Genomic DNA, 10,970 nt, shown 5'->3' on the forward strand with positions numbered 1-10,970 from the left:
CTATTTCTTCGGGCTGTGCCTCAGCTGTTTCCTGATTCTGCTCCTGTGGGTCCATTCTCTTATTGCTTTAGTTCTTCCTGGAACCTCTATTTTGGGGAAAGGTCCTAGACCAGCCATTCATGATGTTCCAGACTTGGCCACCATGCCTACATAAACAGGCACTATCCTCTCCCTCCTTGCCCTCTGTAGCTCCCTTTTTATGTGTTATCTTCCCCTATCAGAGCATAAGGCCCTTGAAGGCAATGATTGCCATTAATTTGCTTGTATTAGTGTCTCCCACACTTAGCATAGTATGATATATAGCAAGTGATGAATAAATACTTGATAACTGACTGATTATGTAAGTTTAAAATACAGCCTTAAAGTCTCTCATTTAACAAGGTTTCTCCTAGACTTATATTAACACATTATAAAACATAAGATGGCTTTTATTTTTAGTGATCCAAAGGTTATCAATTGTGATGGCATATATCAATTGCTATGCAGCCTATAAATATTGGCATTCTATAAAAACTATTCTACAAGTAACCACACTAGAAATGTTTATAATTATTATTGTTAGTATTGAACAAGGCATATAGTTAGGCGGTATCTGTCTCTCTCTCCATCCCTTTTTCTTTGTCTCTGTCTCTTCCTCAGTCTTCCTCTTTTTCTCTTTCTATCTTTCTTTCTTCTACCCTTCTTCTACTTCTTTTTTCTCTTTCCCTCCCTCCCCCTCCATCTCTGTCTGTCTTTCTGTTCTCTCCCTCCTTTCTCTTGACCCCCTCCTTCCCCTCCTCCTCTCTTTTTCCATTTCTCTACCTGTTTTTCTCTCCCTGTCTTTCTGTCTTTCGGTTTCTCTCTGTGTCTTTGTCTCTATTTCTCTCTCTCCTCAACGTAATCACTATCTCGTAATATTTCCTGAACAAAATATAAGTTAAAAAAGAGATTAATTATAGCTAATGAGATTTTCTAGATGTTCTTGTTTGTATATGACATTGTAGTTGTAACAGGGCTTACTCTGGTCCCCACAGCCTGAGAGCTAGGTGTGTTACATTTCACTCCTCTCCCAAACTTCTCTGGTACACTTGAGGGGGTTTGGGTTTATCTAGTCTCTACCACTGGCTCAAGGAACCACTGATTGTGTTCCTACAAATTTAAAAGTTTCTAGCATCCTAGTTCCATTTAACTATGTAATGTTTAGATTAAGTTTTGTAAAGGAATACATGCTTCAAAAGTATAGCAAAGACAAATATATAAAAATTTTCCTTAATATTTCAGGGGCATGATCTCCTATCCCCCTCCATCCTACCTCAGTCTCTGAGAAGATGAGTAAAATTAGGTTCATGACTGATCTCAGTTCCAACATAACATTAGCCTTTCCAGTTTTCAGGTCCAAAGATACCTCTCCTCCTCCCACTTCTCCCTCTCCCCAGCTTGTTTTCTGGTAATATTAGATTTGGAATCCTGTCCTGAAGGTTGACATGGCTTGAGTTCTGGTACTCCCTGCCAACAGGACTGAAAAAGGACAAATAAAACAATTCCAAAATCCCAAGCCCCTTCCTTAGGGTCCTAGGGTCTACTGGGTGAAGAAGGTGTGTTTTCCCGCCCAGTTTAGTGCTAGGTGCTCATATTGTTGATGAAGGAGACTTTCATCCCTGGATACCACCAGAAAGATAGTGACTGTGCTTCAGTCAGGGAAACTTGAACAAGAGAAAAGTTCTGGCTACAGAGTCATTGGAAAGAAGCTACTTCCAACAACATGGTAGGTGAATGCAGAAAGTCTTCTCCCAGAAGGAGGTTCCTGGCATCTCCCACTTGAGTGCCTTCATCTTAGATGATCTGGCCATGTACCAAAGCTCTGTTATACATTGGTTATAGGTCATCTTTAAAGAGCTTCACATTTCTTGAAAGAAAAATAGCCTAGTAATCCCCATAGAGTATAAATTCAGGGTGTATGTCAAAGAATATTATTTGAAGGATAAATTCTGTTCATTTATTTAATATGTCTTTGGGCAAGCAGAGTAGATTGAAAATGAATGTAGCGCAGTAGTGTGAACAAAGTATGGAAATCTAGATTGGAACCAGTCTGGAAGGTCTTAAATGAAGTCTGAAAGTCTATGGCTTTAAAAATTTTATTTGTTAGTCAACAATGAGTCTTCAAAGGCTTTTTTTAAAGAACTGAGATGGTATTCAATCCAACATATACTAAATAAATACTATTTGCAGAACACTTATCCCAGTTAATCCATTCCAATTTGGCACTTTATTGCATTTCTTAAACTCATGCAATGATTTAAAACAATTCTTCCATTAAATTCTTCCATAATAGGTCACACTTCAAATATCCAGAGAGCAACTCTTTGTGAACTTCACTAATACACAAACACATAGATACAGACACACACACACACACACACACACACAGACACACACAAAAGTTAGATTGATATAATCTCTGCCTTCAGAGTAAATAGCTCTAAATATGATCAAACTGTGCATTAGGAAGTCAATTGGGCACCTTCGATTGGATCCATCCAGGACACAGTGAAAACCATTCATGTGTCCAAGACAGTTTAATTTTTTTCAGATATTGAATCAGAGTTGAAAGTGTAGATTAAGCTTTGGGTAAAACTTGTTGGAAATTCAGAGTCCATGATTTGCCTTTCAGGTGTGGACTTTCTTAATTCAGTTTCCAACTTTGTGAACTGATAGCAGTGCTTCATAAAACAGGGCTGTCCAGATCAAAACTTCATCCATCTTTTAGACATATTAGATTGTGGGGAACAGAGATTTCCTGGCAAGTTCCATTTACCCTTACTCCAAGGACAGAGAGACTAGACTATATGAAAAAAATATGCAAGAGGTGAAGACTATGGGGGCTGTTATGGGAACTCCAGTCTCTAAACCTTTCACTTTTACTGTCTTGGTAATTTATCTATGATGAATGTGTTGAAGGCATCAAAGAGGTTATTTAATTAACTAGAAATTCTACTGTCTGTAAAAACTAAGGGAGCTAGATTGAAGCAGCAACCCTTGACTGTTGAAATTAACATATTCAGGTTGTGTGCCTAGTATGTGCATGTGTTTTCCATTTTTAAAATTTAAATTTATTTATTTTTAGTTTTCAGCATTCATTTTCACAAGATTTTGTCTTCCAAATTTTCTTCCCATCTTTCCCCTCCCACCGAGATGCCATGTATTCTGATTACCCCTTCCCCCAGTCTGCCCTCCCTTTTATCATCACTCCCTATTATCCCCTTCCCCTTTACTTCCTTGGAGGGCAAGATAGATTTCTATACCCCATTGCCTGTATATCTTATTTCTCAGCTGCATGTAAAAGCAATTTTTTAACATTTGTTCATAAAATTTTGAGTTCCAAATTCTCTCCTTTCTTCCTGCCCCACCCATCCCCATTGAGAAGGAAAGCAATTCAGTATAGGTTATACATGGGTAGTTATGCAAAGCACCTCCAAAATAGTCATGTAAAAGATTAATTATATTTTCCTCCATCCTATCCCACCCTCCAATTACTTTATTTTCTCCTTTGACCCTGTCCCTTTTCTAAAGTATTTGCTTCTGACTACCCCCTTCCCCAATCTACTTTCCCTTCTATTATTCCCCCCTTATCCTCTTCCCCCCTACTTTCCTGCGGGGTAAGATACCCAATTAAGTGTGTGTATTATTCCCTTCTTAAGCCAAATCTGATGAGAGTAAGGTTCACTCATTCCTTCTAACCTCCCCCTTCTTCCCCTCCATTGTAAAACCTTTTTTTCCTCTTTTATGTGAGATAACTTACCCCATTCTATCCCTTCCTTTCTCCTTCTCCCAATATATTCCTTTCTCACCCCTTAATTTTATTTTTAGATATCATCCCATCATATTCAACTCACCCTATGCCATCTATCTATCTATTTATCTTCCTATCTGTCTGTCTGTCTGTCTGTCTATTTCCTCCAACTACCCTTATACTGAGAAAGGTCTCATGAGTTACAAATTTCATCTTATCATGTAGGAATGTAAGCAGTTCAACTTTAATAAGTCTCTTACAATTTCTCTTTCCTGTTTTTCTTTTCATGCTTCTCTTGATTCTTGTATTTGAAAGTCACATTTTCTATTCAGTTCTGTTCTTTTCATCAAGTATACTTGAAAGTCCTCTATTTTATTGAATGTCCATATTTTCCTCTGAAGGATTATATTAATTTTGCTGTGTAGGTGATTTGTGGTTTTAATCCTAGTTTCTCTGACCTCTGAAATATCATATTCAAAACCCTTTGATCCCTTAGTGTAGAATCTGCTAGATCTTATATCATCCTGATTGTATTTCCACAATTCTCAAATTATTTCTTTCTGACTGCTTGCAATATTTTTTCCTTGACTTGGGAACTCTGGAATTTGGCTACAATATTCCCAGGAGTTTTGCTTTTAGTATCTCTTTCCAGAGGCAATCGGTGGATTCATTCCATTTCTATACCTTCTGGGGCAGCTAGGTGGTGCAGTGGATAGAGCACCAGTGCAGGAATCAGGAGGACCTGAGTTCAAATCTCACCTTAGACACTTGACACTCACTAGCTGTGTGACCTTGGGCAAATCACTTAAACCCAATTGCCTCATCCTGGCTCATCTCCAGTCATCCTGATGGATATCTGGTCACTGAATTCAGATGACTCTGGAGGAGAAGTGAGGCTGGTGACCTGCACAGCCCTCCCTCACTCAAAACAAAGTCAAGTGGAAGTCATGTCATTATTTCTCTGATGGCTTGGTCTTCTTCAGCAATAGATGAACACGCATTTTACCCTCTGGTTCTAGAATATCATGGCAGTTTTCCTTGGTAATTTCTTGAAAGATGATGTCTAGATTCTTTTTTTTGATAATGGCTTTCATATAGTCCAATAATTTTTAAATTCTCTCTCCTGAATCTGTTTTGCAGCTCAGGGGTTTTTCCAATGAGATGTTTCACATTGTCTTCTATTTTTTTTTATTCTTTTGATTTTATTTTATAATTTCTTGATTTCTCACAAAGTCATTAGCTTCCATTTGCTCCATTCTAATTTTGAAGGAATTATTTTCTTAAGTGAGCTTTTGGACCTCCTTTTCCATTTGGCAAATTCTGCTTCTTAAGGCATTCTTTTCCGTATTTGATTTTTTCGGACTTCTTTTGCCATTTGGGTAGGTCTATTTTTAAGGTGTTATTTTCTTCAGAGTTTTTGGATCTCCTTTATTTTCATGATTTTCTTGAATCACTCTAATTTCTCTTCCCAGTTTTTCCTCTGTTTCTCTTACTTGCTTTTCATAATCCTTTTTGAGCCCCCCCATGGGCTGTGACCAATTCATATTTCTTTTGGAAGCTTTGTATGGAGGAGCTTTGACTCTGCTGTCCTTCTCTGGTTGTATGCCCTGATCTTCCTTGTCACCAAAGTCAGATTTTGGAGGCTGAATTCTTTTATGATATTTACTCTTCTTCCCAGCCTAATACTTTACTTTCTAACTCTTTGTCAAGGTAGAGCTCTGTTCCATTAGGTGTGGGTGTACTGACCCAGGTTTCAGGGATTTTGTATCTGCAGTTTGACCTCTAGAAGCAGCCTGTGCCACTGCTGCTGCTGCTGGCCACTGCCATTCTCCCTTGCCCTTTGGCTGGGGCCAACCTAGCCAGATTGTTCCTCTCCCTAGGTCCTACAGAGCCCCCCACTGATATCTCCCCAGTGTCCATGGGCCATGAAGTCTGGAAACTGCCACAGCTACCAATGACTCAGTCCCCTGAGATTTGCTCCAGTAGATCTGTGTCAATACGGCTCATACCTGACCATGCTCTACTCCTTGCCTGATGTGAAAGATCCCTCCTGCCGATCCTCCAGGCTACCTTGGACTGGGAATTTGTTTCACTCTATCATTTTGTTGGTTCTGTAACTCTAGAATTTGTTTAGAGTTATTTTTTCAAGTATTTGGAGGGCTTGGGGGGAGAACTCAGGGAAGTTCCTGTCTTCACGTCGCCATCTTGGCTCTACCCCCCACCCCAGTAGACCTCTTCCCCATTCTACACTTTCTTGATGATGCTTTTTGATACCATATCTCTCATAAATGATTGAGAACCCAAGACCCAAAAACAAGCATGTGTGCAATTCCAACTACAGGGATAAGAAATCACACTTTGTGACAAAAAGCATACATGGTTTCCAGAAAGATAACGACTTACTATTTAACAAAAACTTCTAGGAAAATTAGAGTGCAGTCTGGGAGAAACTGGATTTAGGCCAATTTTTCACATCATATAGCATGATCCACTTCAGATATATGTGTCATTTAGCTACAGAAGTTTATATCATAAACAAGTAAGAGTAATAGGGAAAGACATATCTTTTATAGCCATGCATAGATGAGGGGTTCTTAGCCAAATAAGGAATAGAGAGGATCATGAGAGATAAAATAAATGATTTTAATTATACAAAACTGAAAAAAAATACTTTTGCACAAGCTAAATCAGTATAACTAAAGAAGAAGTCAATAGTTAAAAGGGGGGAAAAGTCTCTGCAGCAAATTTTTTTGATAAAAGTCTGAGATCCGGGGCGGAGCCAAGATGGCGAAGTAGAAAGACGCACATACACATAGCTCCGAACCCACAAACCACAGAACGGCTAGAGGGGACTAAGCCAGGGCAAATTCTGCACCCAGAGACCATGGAATATTGGAGCGAGGGAGATTTCTGCTCCAGAGAGACCTGCAAACCTCTCGCGGGGGGTCCTTCGCGCCGTGGACTGGGTGCCGGGACGGGGAGCAAAGTGCAGCCCTGCCGCGACCATGACACCGAGAGGAAAAGATCCGAGAGGGCTACGGGGACAGGATCTCCAGCGGCCACACGGGTCCCCCGACCCACAGAGGGACCTGCAAACCTCTTGCAAAAGGTCCGTCGCGCTGCAGACGCGGAGCCCAGCCTGGACCTGCGGCAGTGGCGGCAGCGGCCGCGCTCCGGAGACGGGATCTTCGGCAGCGGCATAGGCCCCCCCACCAACAGGTGACTGATGGGGGTAGGTGAGAGAGTCTCTTTGGCGGGTTGAGAGGGGGGTGGTGTGCCCCCATGGCTCGGGCCCCCCCAGGAGATAGAAGCTGAGAGGCGGCTGCGAACAGGGGCTCCCCAGGCGGGCGGGAGCCTGGATCCATTGTGGAGGGTCTGTGCATGGACCCCCTGGGGGAACTGAGCCAGAGAGGCGGCCCTGCCCCTGACCCCAACACCTGAACTTGGTTTAACACTGAGTGGCAGCCCTGCCCCCGCCAAAGACCCTGGGGCGGGAAGCAGCATTTGAGTCTCCGTCCCCAGACGCTGGCTGGGAGGACCGGGAGGCGAGGTGGGTGTGAGGAGAACATTCAGAGGTCACACCACTGGTTGGAGAGAATGCCAAGAAAAGGGAAAAGAAATAAAACTATTGATGGGTACTTTATCGGAGAAAAGACACTTCCTCCCTTCCTTTCTGATGGGGAGGAACAATGCTTGCCATCAGGCAAAGACACAGAAATCGAGGATTCTGTGTCCCAGCCCACCCAATGGGCTCGGGCCATGGAAGAGCTCAAGAGGAATTTTGAAAATCAAGTTACAGAGGTGGAGGAAAGACTGGGAAGGGAAATGAGAGGGATGAGGGAGAAGCATGAAAAGCAGATCAGCTCCCTGCTAAAGGAGAACCAAAAAAATCTTGAAGAAATTGGCACCTTGAGAACTAGCCTAACTCAGCTGGCAAGGGAGGTGCAAGGGGCCAATGAGGAGAAGAATGCTTTCAAAAGCAGAATTAACCAAATGGAAAAGGAGATTCAAAAGCTCACTGAAGAAAATATATCTTTCAAAACTGGAATGGTACGGATGGATGCTAAGGACTTTATGAGAAAGACAGATATCTCAGAACATACCACGCAGATTCGAAAAATGGAAGATAATGTGAAATATCTTATTGGAAAAACAACTGACCTGGAAAATAGAATCAGGAGAGACAATGTAAAAATTCTGGGACTACCTGAAAACCATGATCAAAAGAAGAGCCTAGACATCATCTTCCATGAAATTATCAAGGAAAACTGCCCTGAGATTCTAGAACCAGAAGGCAAAATAAATATTCAAGGAATCCGCAGAACACTGCATGAAAGAGATCCAAAAAGAGGAACTCCTAGGAGCATTGTGGCCAAATTCCAGAATTCCCAGGTGAAAGAGAAAATATTGCAAGCAGCTAGAAAGAAACAATTCAAGTATTGTGGAAATACAATCAGGATAGCACAAGATCTGGCACCCTCTACATTGAGGGATAGAAGGGAATGGAATAGGATATTCCAGAAGTCAGAGGAACTAGGACTGAAGCCAAGAATCACCTACCCAGCAAAACTGAGTATAATACTTCAGGAGAAAAAATGGTCTTTCAATGAAATAGAGGACTTTCAAATTTTCCTGATGAAAAGACCAGAGCTGGAAAGAAAATTTGACTTTCTAACACAAGAATGAAGAGAACCATGAAAAGGTGAACAGCAAAGAGAAGTCATAAGGGACTTACTAAAGTTGAACTGTTTACATTCCTACATGGAAAGACAATATTTGTAACTCTTGAAACATTTCAGTATCTGGGTACTGGGTGGGAGTACACACACACACACATGCACACATGCACACATACATAGAGACAGAGTGCACAGAGTGAATTGAAGAGGATGGGATCATATCTTAAAAAAAAAAAATGAAATCAAGCAGTGAGAGAGAAATATTGGGAGGAGAAAGGGAGAAGTTATACGGGGCAAATTATCTCTCATAAAAGAGGCAAGCAAAAGACTTATTAGCGGTGGGATAAAGAGGGGAGGCAAGAGAAAAACATGAGGTCTACTCTCATCACATTCCACTAAAGGAAAGAATATAATGCACACTCATTTTGATAGGAAAACCTATCTCATAATACAGGAGAGTGGGGGACAGGGGCACAAGCAGGGTGGGGGGGAGGATGGAGGGGAGGGCATGGGGAGGAGAATGCAATACGAGGTCGACACTCATGGGGAGGGAAAGGACCATAAGAAAATAGAAGTAAAGGGGGACAGGATAGGATGGAGGGAAATATAGTTAGTCCTATACAAAACAACTAGTATGGAAATCATTTGCAAAACTAAACAGATGTGGCCTATATTGAATTGCCTGTCTTCCAAGGGGAAGGGGTGGAGAGGGAGGGAGCTAAAGAAGTTGGAACTCAAAGTGTTAGGACCAAATGTAATGTTCTTACCACTGGGTAACAAGAAATACAGGTTAAGGGGTCAAGAAAGCTATCTGGTCCTACAGGACAAAAGAGAAGACGGAGACAAGGGCAGGGAGGGAGGATAGAGGAGAGAGCAGATAGGTCACAGGGGCAATTAGAAAGCTCGGGTTTGGGGGGGGGAGGGGATAAAAGGGGAGAAAATTTGTAACCCAAAATTGTGTGAAAATAAATGTTAAAAGTTAAATAAAAAAAAAAGGAAAAAAAAAATAAAAGTCTGAGATCCAAGACACATATTAATTCAAATACATAAGAACAAGAATCACCCTCTAGACAAATAATCAAAAGATATAAACAGGCATTTCTCAAAAGAAGAAAAACTAGCAATTAATTACCATGGGAAAATGTTTAAAGTCATTAATAATAGGAAAAATTCAAATAAAATAACTCTGATGTTCTACCAAATAATTATCAGATTGACAAAGATGACAAAAGAGAAATAAAGAAAGTTTTTAGAGGGAATATAAGAGGAGAGGTGCACTAATACACTCTTGGTGGAGTTGTGAATTGCCTCAACCATTCTGGAGAGCAATTTGGAACTCTACCCCAAAAGTCACTAACTACATATATCTTTAGGTTGACAGATAACATTAAAAATATTTTTAAAAGGAAAGAACTTGCATATACAGAAGTATTCATTGCAACACTTTTTTATTGAAGCATATAAAAGTGCCCATCAATTGGGAGATGGCTGAATAAATGATGATATATTAATGTAATAGAGTGTTGTGCTAAAAGAAATATTGAAAGGAGTGGTTTCATAGAAACCTGAGAAGACTTGTATGAACTGATGCTGTAAAATGAACGAAAACAATGATGTAAGGAAAAACCAATGTGAAAGACTTGAAAATTTTAATCAATGCAATGGCCAGGTCCAAATACAGAGACCTGAGGATGAAGCATGCCTTTTTACAGTTTGACAAAGTAGTAATGGCCTAGATGTACAGAATGAGACATACATTTTTGGACATGTCAAATCTGATGATTTGTTTTCTTTAACTATGCAAAGTTGTCACAAATATTTTATATTTTTTGGGGAAAAGGTGAAGATTGAATGGAGAAAGAGAGAGGTTAGTGATAGTGATGGCAAAAAGGTAAGAAAGAGAAGCACACCAATGAAACATTTAAAGAAAACTCAAGAAATCAGGAGGAAGTTCAGAGAGTAAAATGAACCAGAAAAACATGTTGAATTGAATATTCTCAGTTCTTAATTCACAATTTTTATGCAATCCTTCTTTCTGTTCATTTTATATGGAAATGTTAATCTTTATTGCTGTTAGAATAACAGAAAATTAAAAAAAAAGTAACATGGCTTTTTGTGCTATGGGCATTTCTGACACAAGACTTACAATTGGTCAAGTGTAAAGAGGGATACCAGGGGCTTCCCCTGAGCTTCTAAGTCAATCTTTGTTTCCCTCTAGCTGGACTATAATCAAAATTACTGCCTGTTTTACTTCCCACCCCTTCTCCAAATGCCCCAAATTATATCCCTTTTTTCTACATTTGTCTCATTCCCTGACTTGGGTAAAATAGTCTCTGGGAGTAGCAGGAGGGAGTGGAATGCTGCCATACATCCCCCCCCCCCATTTTTTTTTTTTTTTTACTATGTGGCATAAAGTGGTAGAGATTTTAAATTATCCTTGATTCATTCCTATGTGATGATTGTCACAGTGTTCTCTCCAATCATCCTCACTCAATAAATCCACTTGAAAATAGTCATGATAA

Source organism: Notamacropus eugenii, chromosome 2 (assembly GCF_028372415.1).
Source record: "Notamacropus eugenii isolate mMacEug1 chromosome 2, mMacEug1.pri_v2, whole genome shotgun sequence".
In the NCBI taxonomy this organism is placed as follows: Eukaryota; Metazoa; Chordata; class Mammalia; order Diprotodontia; family Macropodidae; genus Notamacropus; species Notamacropus eugenii.